General features: G+C 44.2%; 1 protein-coding gene and 1 pseudogene across 1 annotated transcript in view; both read left to right on the top strand.

The window, feature by feature from the left end:
* Positions 1-223: 223 nt before the first annotated feature.
* On the top strand, positions 224-13,553 carry LOC126035574 (uncharacterized; annotated as a pseudogene).
* LOC126035461 (uncharacterized) overlaps positions 11,273-23,904 on the top strand; it is a 280,978-nt gene continuing 268,346 nt past the window's right edge. Inside the window, exon 1 of the mRNA XM_049794073.1 lies at positions 11,273-11,304. The gene's annotated coding sequence lies outside the window, so the exon portion shown is untranslated. The remainder of the gene's footprint in view (positions 11,305-23,904) is intronic.

The following is a 23,904-nucleotide window of genomic DNA, read 5'->3' as shown; positions in this document are numbered from 1 at the left end:
AAAAGGATAACCGCCCTCATGTGGAGTTGCAAATTCACTGGAAGAATTGGTGTCCTCAGCAAGAGCCCTTGTTGATACTGGAGCGGAGGCCTCTTTAATTTATGGAAATCCGAAACGATTTAAAGATCAAAGGGTTATCATTACTGGATTAGGAGGAAAACAAATTGAGGCTGTACAAACTGAAATTGAGATGAAAATAGGAAATTTGCCAAGATGAACTTACTCAGTTATGATAGTTCCCATTCCTGAATATATTATTGGAATTGATATATTAAAAGGGATAACCCTGCAATTATCAGATGGACAATATCAGTTTGGAATAAAGCCATACATTAGTGCTAGACCAGTACTGGTAGGGAAAATAAGAATGCCTCCTGTTCAAATTCTTCCTGCGACAAAAGTAGTTACTATAAAGCAGTATAGAATTCCAGGAGGGCATGAGGAAATCTCACAAATGATTAAAGATTTATTAGAGATAGGAGTATTAAAGCCAACAACTACGGCTTGGAATAATTCCGTATGGCCAGTAAAGTGATGGGACTTGGAGAATGACTGTAGATTATAGAGGATTAAACAAAAATACTCCACCACTGATAGCAGCAGTACCTGACATTGTTACTTTAATCGAACAGGTACAATGATATCCAGGAAAGTGGTATGCAGTAATTGATCTAGAAAATGCATTCTTTACCATACCTATTGCTGAAGAGCACTGGGATCTGTTTGCTTTTACTTGGCAAGGTAGGCAGTATACTTTTACTCGCTTACCCCAGGGGTGGGTTAATAGTCCCACCATTTGCCACCGAATAGTGGCTGAACATCTGGACCAATTAGTAATACCAGACACAATGCAAATAGTGCATTATATGGATGATATTATGCTCCAAGGGGAGACTGAACAGGAACAACTAGAATTGTTAGTTCAACATATGTGAGATAAAGGGTGGGAAATTAACCCTAGCAAGATCCAAGGACCAGCACAAACAGTAAAATTTTTAGGAATACAGTGGCACCAAGGCCATAGAGAAATGCTGCCAAAAGCCAAACAGAAAATTTTGCATTTTGTGACACTACAAAATAAAACTGATGTGCAGAGATTTATTGGATTATTTAGATTTTGGAGGCTCCTCCGTATAAAGTAACCCGGAAAAAGTATGTATTCAAATGGGGAAATGAACAACAGCATACTTTTGAAATGGCCAAGCAACCTGTTCAACAAGCTTTAGATTTATGGCCATTGCAACCCGGCAGAGTAGAACTGAATGTGTCGGTTAATGACATGTATGCTAATTGGGGTTTGTGGCAAAAACAGGGAAAGAAGAAAGTACATTAGGATTCCAGAATAGAAAGTTACCTGAAGCAGGATCACGGTATACCCCATTTGAAAAACAATTATTAGCATGCTATTGGGCCTTAATAGAAACTGAACAAATGACAGTTGGGCATGAAGTATTTTTGTGACCTGAGATTCCTATAATGCAATGGGTTAAAAGTTCACCTAAAACTCACAGAATAGGACATGCACAAGAAGCCAATGTGATAACATGGAAATGATATATACAAAATAGAGCAAAGGTAGGCATAGGAGGGGTGGCGACTTTACATGAGAAGGTGGCCAGTACCCCTACAGATGATCAGGTGTTATCCACACCTAATTTAGTGAATGAGCAAGGATCACCAGTAAAATGGGGAAAAGCATTTGATCAACTGACTGAAGAGGAAAGGAAACACGCTTGGTTAACTGATGGGTCTGCAAAGTATGTAGGAGGGAAAAGATTTTGGAAAGCTGTAGGATATAACCCATCTGCCAATAAGTTTCAAGTTATTACTGGAGAGGGGAAAAGCAGCCAATATGCTGAACTATATGCTGTCTATATGGTTATAAAACAGGAAGAATTGGGACAATGTCATATATTTACTGATTCATGGTCGGTAGCCAATGGATTAACTACGTGGCTCCCAACATGGGCTAAAAACAATCGAAAGATTTATTCTAAAGAAGTATGGGGTAAGGAACTGTGGCAAGACATTTGGGCATTTGTCCAACAAACTCAAGTTACTGTATTTCATGTTGATGCACACTGCGGGGCGGACACTCTAGAACGATGGTATAATTCTATTACAGATAGCCAGGCCAAAATCTCCCACGTTGATGTGGAAGACCCGCATCAGGATCATCAGATGGGCTTGGTCAAATGGACACATCAAAAATGCGGACATCTTGGAGAAAAAGCCACTTACAGGTGGGCTCAAGATCGAGGCGTCCCTATTCATTTAGATTTAATTAAAACTATAATAGCCCATTGCCCTGTTTGTCAACATACACAGCAAAGACCAATACCCCATACTGTGAGAGGGCAATTTTGCTGAGGAAAATTGCCGGTACAAATTTGGCAAATTGATTACATTGGGCTGTTGCCGCAGAATAAAAGATGTCAACATGTATGCACTGCAGTGGATACTTATTCTGGGTATTTGATAGCACATCCTTGTAATTGGGCCATGTCAGAAAATACTATTCGTACCTTAGAACTGATCATTTTGTATTATGGTATACCTGTACAGATCCAAAGTGATAATGGATCACACTTTAAAAATAAGTCAGTACAACAATTCACTGAAACCCATAATATCCAATGGATATTTCATATACCCTATTACCCCCAATCGGCAGGGTTAATTGAAAGAATGAATGGTCTTCTTAAGGAACAATCAAAAAAACTAGGAGGTGGCCAATTAACTTCATGGAGGGAGCACTTCTCAGAAGCTTTACAGATACTTAATAATCGACCTATTGGAGAAATGGCAACCCCATTGATGCGAATGATTACCCCTAATTTACAGATTAAACCCTTGACGGTTACTGAAGAAATTAGCTATTGGGAAATTCAGGATGGAGCTGTAGCCTCATATCGAGCTACCCCTGATGCAGCAGGGTTAGACCTATACAGATTGCAACAATATCAGTTAAATGTTAGAGACATCTGTATTATTAATACAGGGGTCAGGATACAATTCCCACCTGGATATTTTGGGCAAATAGCTCCTCGATCTAGTTTAGCTGTGAAGGGGATACAAGTATTGGGGGGAGTTATTGATGCTGATTATCAAGGAGAAATTCAGGATATGTTGCTAAATAGTGGCGTTCAAGACCTACTGATTCAGCCACAAGACGATTGCCCAAATTTTAATTTTACCTGTTCTGGTATCTATTTTAATCCATCCTTTACCTGTAGTTGTACTTGCAGTTATACTATTAACTGTATGGAATTGTTGCTTATGGTATTGAATTAGACAACTAACTAATCCTTTATTACTTCCTTTGTCTTATACATCCCACAATCAGTAATCAAAGGACCGAATGTGATGAGAATAGTTAATTACTGCTTGTGATTGATTACTGCTTTTATAATTACCCATCTCGGTAAATAGCAACCCAAATATCTGGATGGTATTACCTCTGATTAATTACCACTTTTATCCTTGTCCACCTCTGTAAAGAGTAACATGAACATTTGGACAATATTACCTATGATTGACTACCACTTTTATTGTTATCTACTTCTGTAGATAGCAACATGAACATCTGGTTAATATTTTATTGTGTGCTGACTGGATGTAGTTCATTTCTCAGTCACACCCGGAACACCTGGCCAATGTTCTGGATGGGATTGATAAGGGAAGCATAACAGTCTGCATGTTCACACTGCCAAAAAGACTTACTATAAAAAGCGGGAAACTCTCAGGCTGACTCCTGAAGCCTCACCTATGGGTGGACCTTCCCAATTACCGAGGATCTCTAGAGGCCAGCTGCCGAGGGGCTTCCCAGCCAAAGTGTGAACCCGGACGATGTTTTTGAAGTGGTAATTGGTGATGTATCCTTTTCTTAATCACTGCCTTGCTTTACAGTAATGAACTAGTGCATCGCTACTCTGCTTATCTTTCCTTTTTGATTATTACTATAAGACATGTATATATATATTAAAGCATATTAATTTTTATATATTAGACTGGAGTCTGTGTTTTTACTTGGTATCTTGCCATTCAGCAAAACACAGGGCCAACTGCTGACTCATTGAGCCTACTGTCAACCAGCACCCCCAGATTCCTTTCTGCAGGGCTGCTCTCCAGCCACTCCTCTCCAAATCTATATTTGTGGCTGGCATTACTCTGCCCCAGGTGCAGAATCCGGCATTTGCTCTTCTTAAATTTCATGCCATTGATGATTGCCCAATGCTCCAATCTGTTGTTTTAGGGTGGTTTCGAGGATTCCCAAGAAGGCAAACACACACACACTGACTACAAGGGAAAAAGCAAGCATTTATGAACTACAGACATGCATTATTGTCGTGGTTTAACCCCAGCCAGCAACTAACTTCTTGTGCCCCTCCAGCTTTCTCGATGGCTGGGCATGAGAAGCTGAAAAATCCTTGACTTTAGTCTAAACATTGCTTAGCAACAACTGAAAACATCAGTGTTATCAACATTCTTTGCATACTGAACTCAAAACATAGCACTGTACCAGCTCCTAGGAAGACAGTTAACTCTATGCCAGCTAAAACCAGGCCAATTATGCTAAGGGTATCTTGTAAAGCAAATTAACATACAGACCTGAGGACAGTGAGGAAGATGGACCATCCATACATTCTTGTGCTGTCTTGCGCCGTGAGCTCAGCCCAGCAATCGGTAGGTGCCAGCTTTATGTGGGCATCCCCACGGAGGCAACAGTGGCCTTGCCGTACACCAGCCTGGTGCTCTTCGGGAAATCCTGGTATTTATACATTTGTGGAGGAACGGGTTTCGGCACATGTGGCCAGTGGGTGCCAAAACACGCCTCGGTTGCAACATAGGGAGCCTATGACGCATGCGCTCACTAGCCAGGCGCGCTGCATGCGCCATAGCCATCCTGTCTATTGGTTCATGGGCTTTCTACACGTGGCATATTGTCATAATCCAGCAGTCATGCGCTGACCATGCTCACAGCTGTACCGTGCAACAGCCCGCTGCCCGTTCTCTCCCACTATTGCTCAGCTCTCTTATCTCCGTGGTCAGCATTCCAAGCAACGGGCAACAAACCATCTGTTTTCTGTGCTGACTGCATTTTTCTTGGCTATCTACTTCTCCCCCAGTGTTCATCCACGGACCAAAATTCCATCTTTTAACCCCTCCGTATACATCTATCTAGATCCCTTTGCAAGGCCTCTTGTCCCTCAAGACAGTCAACAGCACCTCCCAATTTGGTATCATCAGCAGACTTGCTAAGGGTGCATTCAACTCCTGCATCCAGATCATTGATAAATATATTGAACAGAACTGGCCCTAGAATTGAGCCCTGAGGAACACTGCTGGTAACTGGTCACCAGCCAGCTGTAGCTCCATTCATTACAACCCTTTGAGCCCTGCCATTCAACCAGTTCTTCACCCAGTGGACTGTGAACCTGCTCATCTCACAGTTGGACAACTTGTCCAGAAGGATGCTGTGAGGGACAGCATCAAAAGCCTTACTAAAATCCAGACAAACTACATCCACTGCCTTACCTTCATCCACTAGGCGAGTCACCTTATCATAGAAGGATATCAAATTAGCTAAACAGGACTTTCCCTTTGTGAACCTCCCGTTGAGTCACAAGGTTCAGAGTGGACCCCCTTGATTTCTAGACTCCTTCTCAGAGAAGGGCCTAGGGGCAGCTAGATCCACTCCTAGTCCCAGACTTGGTCAATGGTTTTATGTCTAAAGGGATGAGGTGTAGGGATTATGAAAAAGGAGAGAGAAAGAGAGAGTGAGAGAGAAAGAGGAAAAGAAAAGAGAAAGATTTCACTGGTCCTTGGTCCAGCATTGGTCCAGTCAGTCTAGAGGTCCAGTTCCGGAGGGCACGCGCACAGGGCTCCTCGTCTTGGTGTCTTTTATAGCCCATTTCCCACCTTTTCTCACATCAATCACACCCCTCTTGTTCTTCCGCACGCTGCCCATAAGGACTTATGTAACTCCTGATCTTGTGTGCAGGCGCCATTGGTGGGTGGTGGTCGCAAAGGGTCCCTCAGGCAGCCATGAGCCCCTTCCTCAAATAAACTTTGTATGACCTCTGGCCATATATGGTGAGCTGCCCTGCTCAGTGTATCAGAACACGGAACTGCACATCCTCCGGCACACCCTCTGCGCCCTGTTGCTAACCTGCTTCGGCTTCTCACCTGCAGTCTGTTATGCAGGGTTCATTGTTATGCAGAACTTGCCCTGCCACAATGGTTGAGACATTAACTCTTTCAGTCTCTCACACTAAACCATTTGTTTGCTCAACAATACCATTGGCTTGGGGGTAGTATGGAGTATGGAATACCCATTGGATCCCTTCTTCCTTTGCCCAGTCTTATACTACTGTAGCTGAAAAACGCGACCCATTATTGCTTTGAACCTCCTCAGGAAGGGAGAGTGTACTAAACTATTCCTTCAGACATGGACTATATTTTCCTCAGTGGCAGCTGTGATGGCTGTAGCCATGGTAACTCCTGAAATAACTTCCACTCCCACCAGTATGTATCTTTTACCCCCTGAATGTCGTAATGGGCCTATGTAGTTGATCTGCCAGGTGTGCCACAGTGTTTTCTTGTCCCGGATATGCAGGGGAGGCGCCTCAGGAGGTCTTTGTTAAGTTGCAAGCGACATTGTCAACAGGCAGTTACCACTTGTTCACGCAGTTTTACTGAAACGGGCCAACCTTCGGCTATACATTCCTGTCCTGGTTTCAGCTGGCATAGAGTTAACTGTCTTCCTAGTAGCTGGTACAGTGCTATGTTTTGAGTTCAGTATGCAAAGAATGTTGATAACACTGATGTTTTCAGTTGTTGCTAAGCAATGTTTAGACTAAAGTCAAGGATTTTTCAGCTTCTCATGCCCAGCCATCGAGAAAGCTGCAGGGGCACAAGAAGTTGGCACAGGACACAGCCAGGGCACCTGACCCAAAGTGGCCAATGGTGTATTCCATACCATGTGAAGTCCCATCTAGTATAGGAACTGGGAAGTGGGGGCAGGGAATCGCCGCTCGGGGACTAGCTGGGTATCGGTCGGCAGGTGGTGAGCAATTGCCCTGCGCATCATTTGTACATTCCAATCCTTTTATTATTGCTGTTGTCATTTTATTAGTGTTATCATTATCATTATTAGTTTCTTCTTTTCTGTTCTATTAAACCATTCTTATCTCAACCCACGAGTTTTACTTCTTTTTCCCAATTTTCTCCCCCATCCCACTGGATGGGGGGGAGTGAGTGAGCAGCTGTGTGGTGCTTAGTTGCTGGCTGGGGTTAAACCACGACAGTCCATTTTGGCGCCCAACGTGGGGCACGAAGGGTTGAGATAATGACAAACCTGACCAGAGCTTGTTAAAACAAATTTGTTATAAGCATTCATTATATTGGTAGAATAGTCGCTGGTCATTATGTTGATTTATGTGTTCTTAGAGTTGTTGTTCTGTTTTTTAAAGTTTTGTTATGTATCACCTCGCTTGCTGTATGTAGTTCCTCTTCTGCTGCTTATCATCCGTGGGAGGTGGATTAAGGTTTTCGCTTTGATGTATGGTATAACACTGGTTTATGGTATGATAAAGTCATCGGCTGTGGGATTAATCTGGTATTTGCACTTAGCATTGTCACCTTTATACGGCGGGAGCCATCTGTGGGAAACTATTAAAAATTATACCATTTACCTTTCCTCCATGGAAAACCAGTCTATGGGTGGGGTACCTTTCTTCCCCTCTCCTTTCTCCTTCAGTCCAGTTACAATGGTGTTTGAGAATTTTGAAAAATTTGAATACTCCTGGGGTGTTGGGACTAGCACAGTCCTAGCCCTACTGCTAGGAATTAGCATACTTCTGACTGTGGTTCAGCTCTCGTTTAAGGTTAAACAGCTATTTAAGAAGATCACCCAGAGATGTGCCCCAAGGCTAGATAATTATGAGTGGCAGGGTGTGTGGGGTAGTATGGGCAAGTACCTAGAAAAGTGGGCACCTCCAATGTTTTGGAAATTCACCCCTGAACAAGTGCAGGATCCAGAAGCACTAGTAAAATATTTGGAAAAGGTATGCTGTCACCCCAGCAGCTCCAGAGAGATACAAATTGCTGCAACGTGCTGGGGCCTGGCCCATGCCTATGGAGCCCTGTTCGACACCACTCAGTACCCTCAAGGGGAAGAGAAAGTCTCTAGACCTAACAACAAAACGATGAGCACCACGGCCAGTCAAACCTCGCTACGGACCCTCCAGCTGCGACAACAAGCACTGCAGGCACCCAGACCTTGGTGACATGCACCGCAACCTTCCAGCCCCAGCAAGGAGAACTTGGACTACCCAAACCTCAGCAACCGGCACTGCAGCCCCTCTAGCCCCAGCAATGAGCACAGCAGCTACCCAAACCTTGGCAAGGGGCACTGCGGTCCCTCCAGCCCTGGCGACGAGCACTGCTGCTACCCAAACCTCGGCGACAGACACTGCGGTTATCCAAAACCCGGCGAGCGATACTGCAACTGAACCAGAGGACCAACCGGGACCAGTATCGGTTGCCCCCATACAGGAGAAGAAACAGACAAAAAAAATCAGTTCGCTTAGCGAAGGATGATAGTGAACCAGGGTCATCACAGGAACCGGAGGAAGAGGCAGAACCAGAGGTAATAACCCGGTCCCTATCCTTGAGTGAGCTGCGGGATATGCAAAAAGATTTCAGCTGTCGTATAGGTGAGCATATTATCACCTGCCTTCTCCGATGCTGGGACAATGGGTCTAATAGCTTGGAATTAGAAGGTAGGGAAGCCAAGCAGCTAGGATCGCTTGCCAGGGAAGGTGGCATTGACAAGGCAATTGGAAGAGGGACACAAGCCATCAGCCTCTGGAGGCGACTCCTGTCAAGTGTGAAGGAAAGGTACCCCTCTAAGGAAGATGTTATATGTCAATCAAGCAAGTGGACCACCATAGAAAAAGGTATCCAATATCTGAGGGAATTAGCTGTGCTAGAGATGATTCATCATGACCCGGACAAACCACAATTACCCAAAGATCCAGATGAAGTCCCATGCACACAACCCATGTGGTGGAAGTTTGTACGGAGCACACCATCGTCCTATGCCAACGCATTGGCAATAATGTCTTGGAAGGATGAAGAGGCACCAACAGTGGAGGAAGTGGCTCGCCAATTCCGTCAATACGAAGAAAATCTCTCCTCCTCCCTACAAGCCTGCATTTCGGCTGTGGAGAAGCTGTCTGAGGATTTCCAGCAATTCAAAGAGGATATGTCCTACTCCTCACTTGTAAGGACCAATGTCTCAGCTATTAGGAGTGAGCGTTCTTCTGCCCAAAAGAGAGAATACAGAAGGTACACACCATGAGGTGCCCTTTGGTTTTACCAATGTGATCATGGAGAGGACATGAGGAAATGGGATGGAAAACCTACCTCGGTCCTAAATGCACGGGTACGTGAGCTGCGAGGAAAAACCACCACAAAAGGGGATTCTACCAGGAAAAATGCCATTCCAGTTTCCAAACAGAGTAGAAGGGCTGATGTTATTTCTGATCCTCTTCAAGGGACTTCTGAGCCAATTTTACGAGAAGTGAATACTGGATACTCTGACCAGAATTAGAGTGGCCCTGCCTCCAGCCAGGTGGAGGAAAGGGATAACCGAGTCTATTGGACTGTGTCAATTCGATGGCCTGGCACGTCAGACCCACAGGAGTATAAGGCTCTAGTAGACACGGGTGCACACTGCACTCTAATGCCATCAATTTATAAAGGGGCAGAACCCATTTGTATTTCTGGTGTGACAGGGGGATCCCAAGAGTTAACTGTATTGGAAGCTGAAGTAAGCCTAACTGGAAATGAATGGCAGAAACACCCCATTGTGACTGGTCCAGAGGCTCTGTGTATCCTTGGCATAGACTATCTAAAGGAGGGGGTATTTTAAGGACCCAAAGCGGTATCGATGGGCTTTCGGTATAGCTGCCTTGGAGACGGAGGGCACTGAACAGCTGTCTACCCTGCCTGGTCTCCCTCAAGACCCTTCGATTGTGGGGTTGTTGAGGGTTGAAGAACAATAGGTACCAATTGCTACCATAACGGTGCACCGGCAGCAATATCGCACCAACCGAGACTCTCTGATTCCCATCCACAAGTTGATTCACCAACCGGAGAGCCAAGCAGTGATCAGCAAAACTTGCTCACCCTTTAATAGTCCCATATAGCCAGTGTGAAAGTCTAATGGGGAGTGGAGACTAACAGTTGACTATCGTGGCCTGAATGATGTCACGCCTCCACTGAGTGCTGCTGTTCCAGATATGCTAAAACTTCAATGCGAACTAGAGTCAAAGGCAGCCAAGCGGTATGCCACAATTGACATTGCTAATGCTTTTTTCTCAATCCCTCTGGCAGCAGAGTGTCGTCCACAATTTGCCTTTACTTGGAGGGGTGTCCAGTACTCTTGGAATCGATTGCCCCATGGTTGGAAACACAGCCTCACCATTTGCTTTGGACTAATCCAGACTGCACTGGAAAAAGGTGAAGCTCTGGAACACCTGCAATACATTGATGACATCAACACAGCAGAAGAAGTATTTGAGAAAGGGAAGAAAATAATCCAAATCCTTCTGAAAGCCGGTTTTGCCATAAAAGAAAGTAAGGTCAAGGCACCTGCACAGGAGATCCAGTTTTTGGGAATGAAATGGCAAGATGGATGTCGTCAGATCCCAACGGACATGATCAACAAAATAGCAGCTATGTCTCCACTGACTACTAAAAAGGCAACACAGGCCTTCTTAGGTGTTGTGGGTTTTTGGAAAATGCATATTCCAAGTTACAGTTTGATTGTAAGCCCTCTCTATCAAGTGACCAGGAAGAAGAATGATTTTAAATGGGGCCCTCAGCAATGACAAGCCTTTGAACAAATTAAAGAGGAGATTCTTCGTGCGGTAGCCCTTGGACCAGTCTGGGCAGGACAAGATGTTAAAAATGTGCTCTACACTGCAGCTGCGGAGAATGGCCCTACCTGGAGCCTCTGGCAGAAAGCACCCGGGGAGACCCGAGGCCGACCCCTGGGGTTTTGGAGTCGAGGATATGGAGGATCTGAGGCTCGCTATACTCCAACTGAAAAAGAGATATTGGCAGCATATGAAGGAGTTCGAGGTGCCTCAGAAGTGGCTGGTACTGAAACACAGCTCCTCTTAGCACTCCGACTGCCAGTGCTGGGCTGGATGTTCAAAGGGAAAGTTTCCTCTACACATCACGCAACTGATGCCACGTGGAGTAAGTGGATTGCACTGATCACACAACGGGGTCACATACAAAAACTGCAGTCGCCCAGGAATTTTGGAAGTGATCATGGACTGGCCAGAAGGCAAAGATTTTGGAATGTCACCAGAGGAGGAGGTGACGCATGCTGAAGAAGCCCCACTGTATAATAAACTGCCAGAAAATGAGAGGCAATATGCCCTGTTCACTGATGGGTCCTGTCACGTTGTGGGAAAGCATCGGAGGTGGAAAGCTGCTGTATGGAGTCCTACAGGACAAGTTGCAGAAACAGCTGAAGGAGAAGGTGAATTGAGTCAGTTTGCAGAGGTGAAAGCCATCCAGCTAGCGTTAGACATTGCTGAAAGGGAGAAGTGTCCAGTGCTCTATCTCTGTACTGACTCATGGATGGTGGCAAATGCCCTATGGGGGTGGTTACACTGTGGGAAGATATTGCGTCCCAGCTAGAGAATCTGATTGTAAAATTACGTCACGTAGATGCTCATGTACCCAAGAGTCGGGCCACTGAAGAACATCGAAACAACCAGCAGGTGGATCAGGCTTCCAAGATTGAAGTGTCTCAGGTGGACTTGGACTGGCAACATAGGGGTGAGCTATTTATGGCTCGGTGGGCCCATGATACTTCAGATCATCAGGGAAGAGTTGCAACATATAGATGGGCTCCTGACTGAGGGGTGGACTTGATCATGAACACTATCGTGCAGGTTCTTACACAGCCTTTAGAAATGATTGTGACTGTGGTACAAATAGCACAGTCACGTACTCAGTGTCTCATTGGTTTTGATTCCGATACCTTGTATCTTCCTTTTTCAAAACAAGATTTTGATTACCTTTTTGTTCAATCATAATCATTGCAAATCACATTGGCCGACTTCAAGAACAAAATTTCTTTCTCACTGCCTAAATGTAAATTACTGTAAAACCTTCATACATTAAACATCAAACCACAGACGATAGTATCAGATACTCCTGTTGTTAATGCTCTTACAGTTTTTGTAGATGGCTCTGGAAAAACTGGACGAGGTGTAGTTGCCTGGCTAGATAATGGAGTATGGCAGACGTCTGTTGTTTTGTTACAAGGTTCCACGCAGCGTGTGGAATTACAGGCTGTTTTACACGCTTTAGCTTTATTTCCATCGGAACCACTCAATATTGTTTCTAATTCAGAATATGTCGTACGTGTTGGACAGCGATTACCAGGATCTTACTTAAAGGAGATAAACGATGAAGACTTATTCAACAAATTTTTGGAATCACAAACTGTTTTAAATAAAAGAGCTTATCCTTTGTTTATTTGTCACATTAGGTCGCACGCTGTGCTGCCAGGACCTTTGACTAAAGGCAATGCCGTGGCTGACTCTTTTACTGTTGGCACAGTGCAATTCCACTCTGCTGTGGCCTCTCATTCCTTTTTTCACCAAAATGCTGCAGCATTGCAAAAGATGTTTAATTTGACAAAAGCACAGGCTAAAGATATAATTTGTTCTTGTCCAGATTGTCAGAGAGTTGCTTCTGATGCAGTGAGCATTGGAGTTAACCCACGTGGTTTACACTCTAATGCCATTTGGCAAAGTGATGTTACACATGTATCTGCCTTTGGCTCCTTGAAATTTGTGCATGTTTCTATTGATACCTTTTCCTCTTATATTTGTGCTACTGCTCATTCTGGAGAAAGGGCACGTGATGTTCAACGACATTGGTCACGATGCTTTGCAATTATGGGGGTTCCTCAAACCATTAAAACTGACAACAGTCCAGCATATGTAGCTAAATCTACTCAAATATTTTTGCAACAGTGGCAGGTATCCCATGTGACAGGAATTCCACATTCACCTACTGGACAAGCAATAATTGAGCGCATGCATCATGCTTTAAAGTCCATGTTGCATAAACAAAAAAGGGGGAATATACCACCACAAGAACAGCTAGATAATGGTATGTTTACTTTGAATTTTTTAAATCGCTCACCAGACTTAATGGCCAGCACAGCAATAGATCAGCATTTTAAAACTCCTGATTCTATTTCACACAGACCTAAAGTACTGTATAAAGATCCTTTTAGTGGACCTGGTTGGAATGGACCTGTGGAACTAATCACGTGTGGGGCGAGGGTATGCTTGTGTTCTTCTTCCCACAGAACCAAGTGGATTCCAGCTAAACACGTGAAGCCATATCATGAGCTGGCAAAACCACTCGGACAACCCAATCCCGCAGATGAAGACTCTGAATTTGAAGGAGGAGAGACAAATGAGGAGGAAGCAGCACATCAAGAATGAAAAAGCTATCACATAGGGACATTTGAAGGGAATGCAACAACAAGCTAGTGAGATGATGCAACGTGTATCCTACTCCAAAGAATATCTTTTTTTAGCATACCTGGCAATAGTGGCCAGCAGCAGTATTGTAAGAATTCTGATCTTTTTTCTTTGCGGGGTCACTGTGGCTCAGGTGCAGCATTTTTATTGGGCCCACTGAAGGTGTTGTGCCTAAGCCACAGTGACTATATAAAAAAGCATTCCTTGTATAAGTTTGAACCTGACACAGAATCACAAAGATTCGGTGATGATATGTACTTCACATCCTTATGCTTTTGTAGGAGCTCAATTTCTAGATATTGCTTTACGTAACCATGCTTTTGAAACTAATCTGAATTAACCTTGGTATTTTAGCTGTTTTACTCATAAGAATATATCTGAACTTAGTCTTACAGTAATCATGCTAATGTGACGTCGTGCTGAATTGTGGATCCCTGTAAATATGACCAAATCATGGGAAAGGGAATAAGGATTAAGTCATTTATCAAGGCTTTTAAAGCGGACAATTAGTCACCCAAAACAATTTATAGGATGGCTCATTGCCTTTATAATATCAGCTATCATTATTGCAGCTACTGCCGCCATTGCTACCACGGCGCTTGTGAAATCCCTTCAGACTGCTCACACAGTAGCTAATGTATTAAAAAATGTTACGGCTGAAATGAATACCCAAGTACAAATTGATCAACAATACTAGCATGATTGGACGCTTTAGAAGCAGTGGTAATTTGGCTTGGACTGTATTGGGTTTGTGTGGCAAGGTTTTGGTAGTGGGGGGTTACAGGGGTGGCTTCTGTGGGGGCTGCTGGAGGTTTTCCCCTGTGTCCGACAGAGCCAATGCCGGCTGGCTCTAAGACGGACCTGCCGCTGGCCAAAGCTGAGCCAATCAGTGATAGTGGTAGTGCCTCTATATGTAAAAAAAAGAGAGAGAGGGAGAGAGAGAGGGAGAGACAGAGAAAGGAAAAAAAAAACCAAAAAAACAACAGCTGGAGAGGCAGAAGAGAAAAGAGGTTGTGGAACACACAGAAATGGCAGCTGAAGAGAAGAGTGAGAACATGTAAGAGAAATAACCCTGCAGACACCAAGGTCAGTGAAGAAGGAGGGGGAGGAAATGCTCCAGGCGCCAGAGCAGAGATTCCCCTGCAGCCTGTGGTGAAGACCATGGTGAGGCAGGCTGTCCCCCTGCAGCCCATGGAGGGCCACGTTGGAGCAGATATCCACCTGCAGCCTGGGGAGGACCCCACGCCAGAGCAGGTGGATGCCCGAAGGAGGCTGTGACCCCATGGGAAGCCCGCACTGGAGCAGGATCCTGGCAGGACCTGCAGATCTGTGGAGACAGGAGCCCATGGAGCGGGTTTTCTGGCAGGACTTATGACCCCGTGGGGGACCCACGCTGGAGCAGTGTGCTCCTGAAGGACTGCACACCGCAGAAAGGACCTATGCTGAAGATCTTCGTGGAGGACTGTCTCCTGTGGGAGAGATCCCACACTGGAACAGGGGAAGAGTGTGATGAGTGCTGCCATTGAGGAGGATGAAGTGACAGAGATAATGTGTGATGAACTGACCGCAAGTATATGTATATATCATTGTTCATATGTCTCAAAGGGACGGAAAAGGTGGTGATGATTGACCAGGATGTAGCTGAAGGTATGGCAACTGAGCATGACATCAGTGGTATAGAATAAGGGGTGGATACTGTCCTGGTTTCAGCTGGGATAGAGATAATTGTCTTCCTAGTAGCTGGTACAGTGCTATGTTTTGAGTTCAGTATGCAAAGAATGTTGATAACACTGATGTTTTCAGTTGTTGCTAAGCAATGTTTAGACTAAAGTCAAGGATTTTTCAGCTTCTCGTGCCCAGCCAGCAAGAAAGCTGGAGGGGCACAAGAAGTTGGCACAGGACAGAGCCAGGGCAGCTGACCCAAACTGGCCAACGGGGTATTCCATACCATGTGATGTCACATCTAGTATATAAACTGGGGGGAGTGGGGGTGGGGGGATTGCGGCTCAGGGACTAACTGGGTGTCGGTCGGCGGGTGGTGAGCAATTGCACTGTGCATCATTTGTACATTCCAATCCTTTTATTACTACTGTTGTCATTTTATTAGTGTTATCATTACCATTATTAATTTCTTCTTTTCTGTTTTATTAAACCGTTCTATCTCAACCCACGAGTTTTACTTCTTTTCCCAATTTTCTCCCCCATCCCACTGGGTGGGGGGGAAGTGAGTGAGCGGCTGTGTGGTGCTTAGTTGCTGGCTGGGTTTAAACCACGACATAAGCTATTACAAGGATTTTTTTAGGATGATGAATTGGACCCAGGGTACTACTTGCTTTATGATGCCAACAACCCCCGCGGACAGACTCCCTTTTATGGTAGTTCCCGTTGATCTGAGTGGAGCACTATCTGATCTATGATAAGGGAATGACACATTAATACAAGACTTAATGGATGAGAGTAGAAAATACTACTTCGTTAAACTATACATATCGTGTGGCCCTTAACCTTAGCAACATATGGAATGCCACTTGCACTAGGCAGTATTGGCCACAAAATCCCTGGCAATCTTGGTTTGGGAAATGGGTCATGAATTGTGAGAGACTGGACTGAGTTAATGCCTCAAACAGCCGTCGTGATGGACAGAGACCAGGGCCCGGCTTTTGCAGTTGAGGGATGGAACGGTACTTGCTTGCAAGGCACTGCAACAAGATAAGTTCTGCATAGCAATGCCACATGTGACATGGGACATCGGAGGTGTGTCAGAGGATGTGCAGTCCCATGTCCTGATGAACTGGGCGGAACAACTCACTGTATATGGCCAGATGTCACCCAGAGTTTATTTGGGGACGGGGCTCATGACCACCCCCCATGATGGTGCCTGCACAGAAAATTGAGAGTTACATAAGTCCTTAGGGGCAGTGTGCAGAAAGCCAAGAGGGGCGTGATTGATGTGAGAAAAGGCGGGAACTGGGCTGTAAAAGACACAGACATGAGGAGCCCCACGCATGCCCATCACCAGAGGATTACCACAACCATCAGCATCATCGACTGTTAACTTCATCGCAGGATCCAAGGGTGGTCATATGTCTCCCTCCTTTTCTTGTTTTCCTCTCTTTTTCTTTTCTTTCTCCTTCTTACCTTTGTAGACCTTTCAATAGGAACCACGCTGCCTACTATTATGCCTTCCAAGTTCAGTTTGCTTCTACCATGAATAAAATGTTTAACTGATTGTTTGTTGTCGCTTCACCTTAATTTAGCCTGAGGAAATTCTGAAGTCACCACAACCCCTCCCTGTTCTGTCCAGCACGGGTTGTGACACCAATGCACCTATAACTGTCATTTGCGCTGAGGTACCTTATCTTAACCAGCCTCCTCAACCGTTCTGAGGTTTACCCATTACATTCAAATACAATGTCCCAATAACAGCTGAGTGGTATCTCAAATTCCCCTTTCAGCTTGGATCTGGATGTGGCCCACAGTCTAATAACCTATCTTGCATATGGACCGCTTCTGCTCATCAAAAACATTTTAAAAAATGGATAAAGAGACCCCAGTATACGTCATCGTTGGGACCAGTCAGACTATGGAATTGTACCAACAAGATAAATTGTTCCAATATTGATGATTATCTACAGATATGGTTCACCTCAGACCTCTATCATGCCTTAAGAAATATATCTTTGTGTCACAATTATAGTGTTCTGATCCCTGAGCCAGTACGAGGATGTACAGGGGAGGTGGCGCCTGAGGACATTACCGTTTGGTCAGTCAATAGTGCTAGTAAATGTAGAATCCCTATGAGACATTATTGGAATGGGCACTTTTTGTGTAGCGAATTGGAAAACAGTACATATACCACTCTGATGTTACCTGCGCTGCCTGAAACCGTATGGGTATGTTCTGATGGCCAGATATCAGATTACATTCAACCCTATTGGGATGGGATAGAATGTACTTTAGGACTTCCAATTTTATGTCCCACAGTAGCTTTTAATTATACTCAATCATTAATGAAACCAAGGGGGTACAGAACAGAGAGACGCGTATTGCCCTCTGTGCCATGTCCAAGTTATTATACAACAGGAATGGAGATAAGTTTAGGAATGCGATCATTTGGGGTATCTTAGAGAGTAATAGTAAACAATCGATTATATATAGAAAATTTAATGTAGCAAGTAGAGACTTTAGCCAATTGGATGCGGACAGCTACTGAGGCTACCACTACCCAGCTACAAGCAACCTCACAGACCATAGAGTCATAGAATCATTTAGGTTGGAAAAGACCTTTAAGATCATTGAGTCCAACCATCAACCATGCCCACTAAACCATGTCCTGAAGTACCCTGCCCACTCGCTTTTTGAATATCTCCAGGGATGGTGACTCAACCACTTCCCTGGGCAGCCTGTTCCAATGCCTGACAACCCTCTCAGTAAAGAAATTTGTCCTAATATCCAACCTAAATCTCCCTTGCCTCAACTTGAGGCCATTTCCTCTCGTCCTATCTCCAGCCACCTGACAGAAGAGACCAGCACCCACCTCACTACAACCTCCTTTCAGGTAGTTGTAGAGAGCGATAAGGTCTCCCCTCAGCCTCCTTTGCTCCAGACTAAACAACCCCAGTTCCCTCAGCTGCTCCTCATAAGACTTGTGCTCCAGGCCTCTCACCAACTTGGTTGCCCTTCTCTGGACATGCTCCAGCACCTCAATGTCTTTCCTGTAGTGAGGGGCCCAAAAGTGAACACAGTACTCAAGGTGCGGCCTCACCAGTGCCGAGTACAGGGGGACGATCACCTCCCTGCTCCTGCTGGCCACACTATTTCTGATGCAGGCCAGGATGCCATTGGCCTTCTTGGCCACCTGGGCACACTGCTGGCTCATATTCAGCTGGCTGTTGACCAACACACACAGGTCTTTTTCTGCTGGGGAGCTTGCCAGCCACTCTTACCCAAGCCTGTAGTGCTGCATGGGGTTGTTGTGACCCAAGTGCAGGACCCGGCACTTGGCCTTGTTGAACCTCATACAATTGGCCTCAGCCCAGCGATCCAGCCTGTCCAGATCCCTCTGTAGAGCCTTCCTACCCTCAAGCAGATCAACCCTCACTCCCAATTCGATGTCATCTGCAAACTTGCTGAGGGTGCACTTGATTCCCTCATCCAGATCATTGATAAAGATATTAAAGAGAACCAGCCCAAACACCGAGCCCTGGGGAACACCACTTGTGACCCACTACTGTTGCGAAATTCCATGCAGGGACAGACGAGAGGACACCAATATGATGATCAAAGTCACCAGTTTATTGAGCCTAGCTGATCATTCTTATACAATTCTCTAAGTTTCTTAGAAGCTTTGATTGGCTGCTGCATGCAAGCATTTGGTGTCCACGCTCACAAACATAAAATGTGATTGGTTATATCGACACTGTACACGCGTATAAACATAAGATACAGTTAGTTATACTCACTCTGTACACGCGCATAAACATAGGACATAATTGGCTATATTAACTAAAGCATGCGAAACTTGTCTCAGTCTAATTGGTCAAGATAAACTGCCGAATTGAGGTTGTTTGTGCCAAGTTCCCTTTATCATGGAATGCGCACCTGTGTTTTTCTAATTGGGATCTTTCTTTTTCTGTCTTCTTGTTTATTCTGTTCAAGGCCTTCTAAAGGCATCTGGAATGCTCTTGCGACCATGAGCTACTTTCAGGCCCAGTCACTAAGTGCCATATAATTGACCCCTACACACCGCCAACTGGATTTAACTCCATTCACCACAACCCTCTGGGCTCGGCCATACAGCCAGTTTTCCACCAGGTGAAGAGTACACTTGTCTAAGCCATGAGACGCCAGCTTCTCAAGGAGTATGCCATGAGAGACAGTGTCAAAGGCCTTGCTGAAGTCCAGGTAGACAACATCCACATCCCTCATCTACTAGGCAGGTCACCTGGTCATAGAAGGAGATCAGGTTGGTCAAGCAGGACCTGCCTTTCAAGAACCCATGCTGACTGGGCCTGATCCCCTGGTTGTCCTGCACATGCCATGTGAGGGCACTCAAGATGAACCATTACATAATCTTCCCCGGTACCGAGGACAAACTGACAGGCCTGTAGTTCCCTGGATCCTCCATCTGACCCTTATTGTAAATGGGTGTCACATTGGCAAGCAAGATGACCTTACAAAATCAATTAATACTGGATATGTTATTATTAAAGGAGAATGGTGTTTGTGGATGGCTGAACACCACCTATCCCAACGAAACCTGTTGTGTGTCAATTCCAAATGTGTCTGATACCTTGCATCAAGCTGCAGACAAAATGCGAAAAATTGCAGACCAGACCCGCAAGCTCTGTGAACAGATGAAACCGAGTGACTGGCAATGGACTGGGTGGATTTTGAAGGTTTTCAGTTGGTTTGGATTAGAAATTAGTGGATGGATTCAGAATTTAATCCGGTATGTATTAATGTTTATTATAATTATTGTTATTGTTGCTGCTGGATTTTCATGTGTGAAACCTAGTACAATTGGAGAGAGAGATCAATCCCTTAACCTGCCTAGATCCAAATTATACGATGTTCCTCTTGGTGAGCTGTGACTAAGGTCACAGGGTGGATAATAAGGGACTCCAGACTTGTTGATGCCGAATGCAGAAATCACTGTGAGCCAGCAGGGAGTAGCAGGGTTTGCTTATCTTGCAAGATAAGATGGCACGGTCTAAAGCTGCTGAGTGACACCTGGGGTGAGGCGAAGGTCTTGCAGCCCGATGTTGTTTTAGTAAAGCTAGAAAGACTCTCATAAATCTGCACTGAATTCCCCGGCCCCCATACTGATTCATCAGGCCCCACCAACCTTGCAAGCTGCAAGCCTTGCTAAGGGCCAATCGGCACATGATAATTGACTTAGTCCCACTTCGCAAGAGCATAAATTTGGCCTTTAGAATCCTTCATTTTGAGGATGAGAATTCCAACTACTGGATGGGTCGACAGGCCTGGACCTTGTTCATCCGCAAGGAGGGATGCCTCTTTGGTAAGATTTGTGCCTCCGACTACGTCGGATGTTACCCAGGAAGGTATCTCTAACAAAAGCGCTGAACTATTAACTCGAGCTCGATTTTTGCAGTAAATGTATTTATCAACGGCAATTCCAAACTTGTTATATCTGTCACCTTAATAAATTATCTATCTTCTCAACTTTGCAAAGCTGTTTCAGTGAAAGTCTTTGAGAAGGCTCTGACAGACAAACGTTGACAGTGTATTTCTTGTACCTAACAGGACAAATCACTATTCTAAAAGAAAAACTTCAACTTCTGTAACTAAAAAGCATAACTTTAAATAACTGTATTCAAGGAAATAATTATGAAGATTTACAAGAAGTAATTCAAGAATTATTGCTTTTACTCTTACCTCATTGATCCTTCATAGAAAGTAGTAGTGCCATTTATTTTTTTTTAATATATATACAGTTTGTCTAGGAGAAGATCACATTTCTTTTCAGATATATACCTTGTTTATTTCCAACCTTTTGTAATGTTACTAAATTACAGTAGTGTGTTTTATCCTGGCTAAAGCAGAAGACCACCTTAACCATAGAGGATTGCAAAATAGTAATGCTCAAAAACCTGCCCATTTTTATCAGACTATTTGAAACAAGAAACAGAAGCATCTTAATTTCATTTTGCAAAGGCAGTAATGCTGCATAAATTCTCTTATTCACTCTTTAACCATTCCTCAATATTTTTAATAGGTCTTCAGTGCTTAATAGCACCCTAGATGAGGTAAAAATGAATTAAATATTACAAATAATCTGCTGTACCTCTAGTGTAGATCTATAGGAGAGGTCATAGTTCTATTTTGAAGATTAAAATTATTACTTTCAGCAGTTCACGTTTTGGGGTTGTTTGGGGGGGGGTTGTTAACTTTTTAAAGCTTTTGGTTATGAAGAAGTAACTGATCTAAAGTCTTAGAGATGTATGACTGGAGTTAGAAAGTTTTGACTTGTATATTTCAGATAAAGTTTATTGGTAATAAAACTTTAGGTTGGTATGAGGAAACAGCATCCAGTAACAGGCTGTATGATTCTGAAGTCAACAGCTTTGTGCTACTTTACTAGGAATTTTGTTTTTGTTGTCTGTTGTCAGACACAACTAATGTGATACCACTTCTATCCCTGTTGCGATAGCTCTGAAATACCACTTGGGTGGTTTTTGTCTCAGTTTAGAAGAGTCTCTGTTACAAGTTTGGGTTTCTGTTGAATGAAGTGTTCTGTATTCTAAAAACATGTGTTGCATGTGTATCTAATTAAAAGTTTAATAACTGTGATCATTATGGAGATGTGGTAACACTTATGTAAAACCTCGTGCACACTCTCTTGCTTTTGCTCTCACTTTCTCTCTCATGCGCGTGTTCTCTCTCTCATTATTGTCCCCAGACAACTCTGTTTCCCAGGGTCCGCAAGCTAGAATAGAATAGTTACAGTTGGAAGGGACCTGCAACGATCATCTAGTCCAACTGCCTGACCACTTCAGGGCTGACCAAAACTTAAAGCATCTTATTAAGGGCATTGTCCAAATGCCTCTTAAACACTGACAGGCATGGGACATCGACCATCTCTAGGAAGCCTGTTCCAGTGTTTGACCACCCTCTCGGAAAAGAAATGCTTCCTAATATTGAGTCTGCCCCCCCCCCCCCCCCCCCCCCTTACACAGCTTTGACACATTCCCACGCATCCTATCACTGGATACCAGGGAGAAGAGATCAACACCTCCCTTTCCACTTCCCCTCCTCAGGAAGCTGTAGAGAGCAATGAGGTCGCCCCTCAGCCTCCTCTCCAAACTAGACAAACCCAGTGTCCTCAGCCGCTCCTCATAGGACATGCCTTCCATCCTCGTCACCAGCTTTGTCGCCCTCCTCTGGATGCATTCAAGGAACATCCTTTTTAAATTGTGGGGCCCAGAACTGCACACAGCAGTCAAGGTGAGGCTGCACCAATGCTGAATACAGCAGGATAATCACCTCTTTTGACTGGCTGGTTATACTGTGTTGAATGCACCCCAGGATGTTGTTTGCCCTCTTGGCTGCCAGGGCCCACTGCTGACTCCTATTGAGCTTGCTGTCAACCAGCACCCCCAGATCCCTTTCTCTCCTTACGAGTACACTACCTCTTTGAGGCAAGAAGCATCAACAGGAGTACCTGTTCTCTTTGTGTGTTGTGAGGCTTACTGTTGGTGTCATCTCAACCTTGTGGAAGAGGTAACTTGCCTGCCAGGGAAGGCTGGCTGGACAAGCTGGGGTTTTTGAATATTATTTTGTTTTGTTTTGTTGTTTTTTGTGGTGTGTTTGGGGGGGTGGGGTGGGTTTTCTGGTTTTTAAAATTTGTATTACTATTTTTATTTTAAGTTTTGGTAGGGAGCTGTTGCCTCAGTTTGAAGGGATGCATGGACAGGGCCCGAACTGACAAGAATGAAGTTATTTTGGCTGTTATATATATGGTGGGTGCAAAGTATTTTTTTTTTTCCTATGGAGATGACTGGCTGTGTGTGGGCATGTGGGAAGACAGCCTGTCTATGGAGTCTCAAAGTGCAGTTTTGCATTTATTTAGAGTTTTCTTATGTAGTACAAAGTGCTGAAGTGTCCTGAGGTGATGAAATTCTTGGAGGAAAAAATGTATTGCTGGCAATTGGTAATGAAAACAGGTTTGCCTAGATATATTTTGTATTAAAAGTGACGGAGAAATAAATACCCTAAGTTTAAAACTGTCAGAACAAGTCACCTTTTATTTTAATGGCTTAATCAGAATTGTTTCTAGTTTATATCACTTGTATTGCTTCCATGCACTGGAATTGTGAAAAAGGAATAGAAATTTTTGAAACTGTCCAAATACGTTTTGCTACTATGTTATAGCTCCATGCACGCAGATATTTTATTGTTGCTATTCTCTGCAAGATCAGCCTGTATCAGTTCTGTGGGTATACAAGGAATAAGAAAGGAAATGATGGAATGTTTTATATGCTTGTGCTCTTGGGATGCAAGCAATGGTTGAAAGCAGCTGTAAAAACAGTCTTGCGAGTAGGTTCTACTGTTATTTTGTGTTTCAGTCCAGTCTCCTGACAAGACTGTCATTCAAAAATAAAAAAGGCAAAAGCTGTTTCTGGTTCCTATTCCTCTTCAGAAATAATTCTTTCTTTCTGTTTAGCACAGAATATGTGAGTAGGCTGGACAAAGCAGTTCAAGCAAAGTCCCATGAGATAAAGGTCTTCCTGAAGAAGCAATAGATTTCCTGCATTACTCATATTGAAATTTCATCATGTATTTCATG

Source organism: Accipiter gentilis, chromosome W (assembly GCF_929443795.1).
Source record: "Accipiter gentilis chromosome W, bAccGen1.1, whole genome shotgun sequence".
Taxonomy (NCBI): domain Eukaryota; kingdom Metazoa; phylum Chordata; class Aves; order Accipitriformes; family Accipitridae; genus Astur; species Astur gentilis.
The sequence above is the reverse complement of the archived record's forward strand: the minus strand, read 5'-3'. Positions and strand labels throughout refer to the sequence as shown.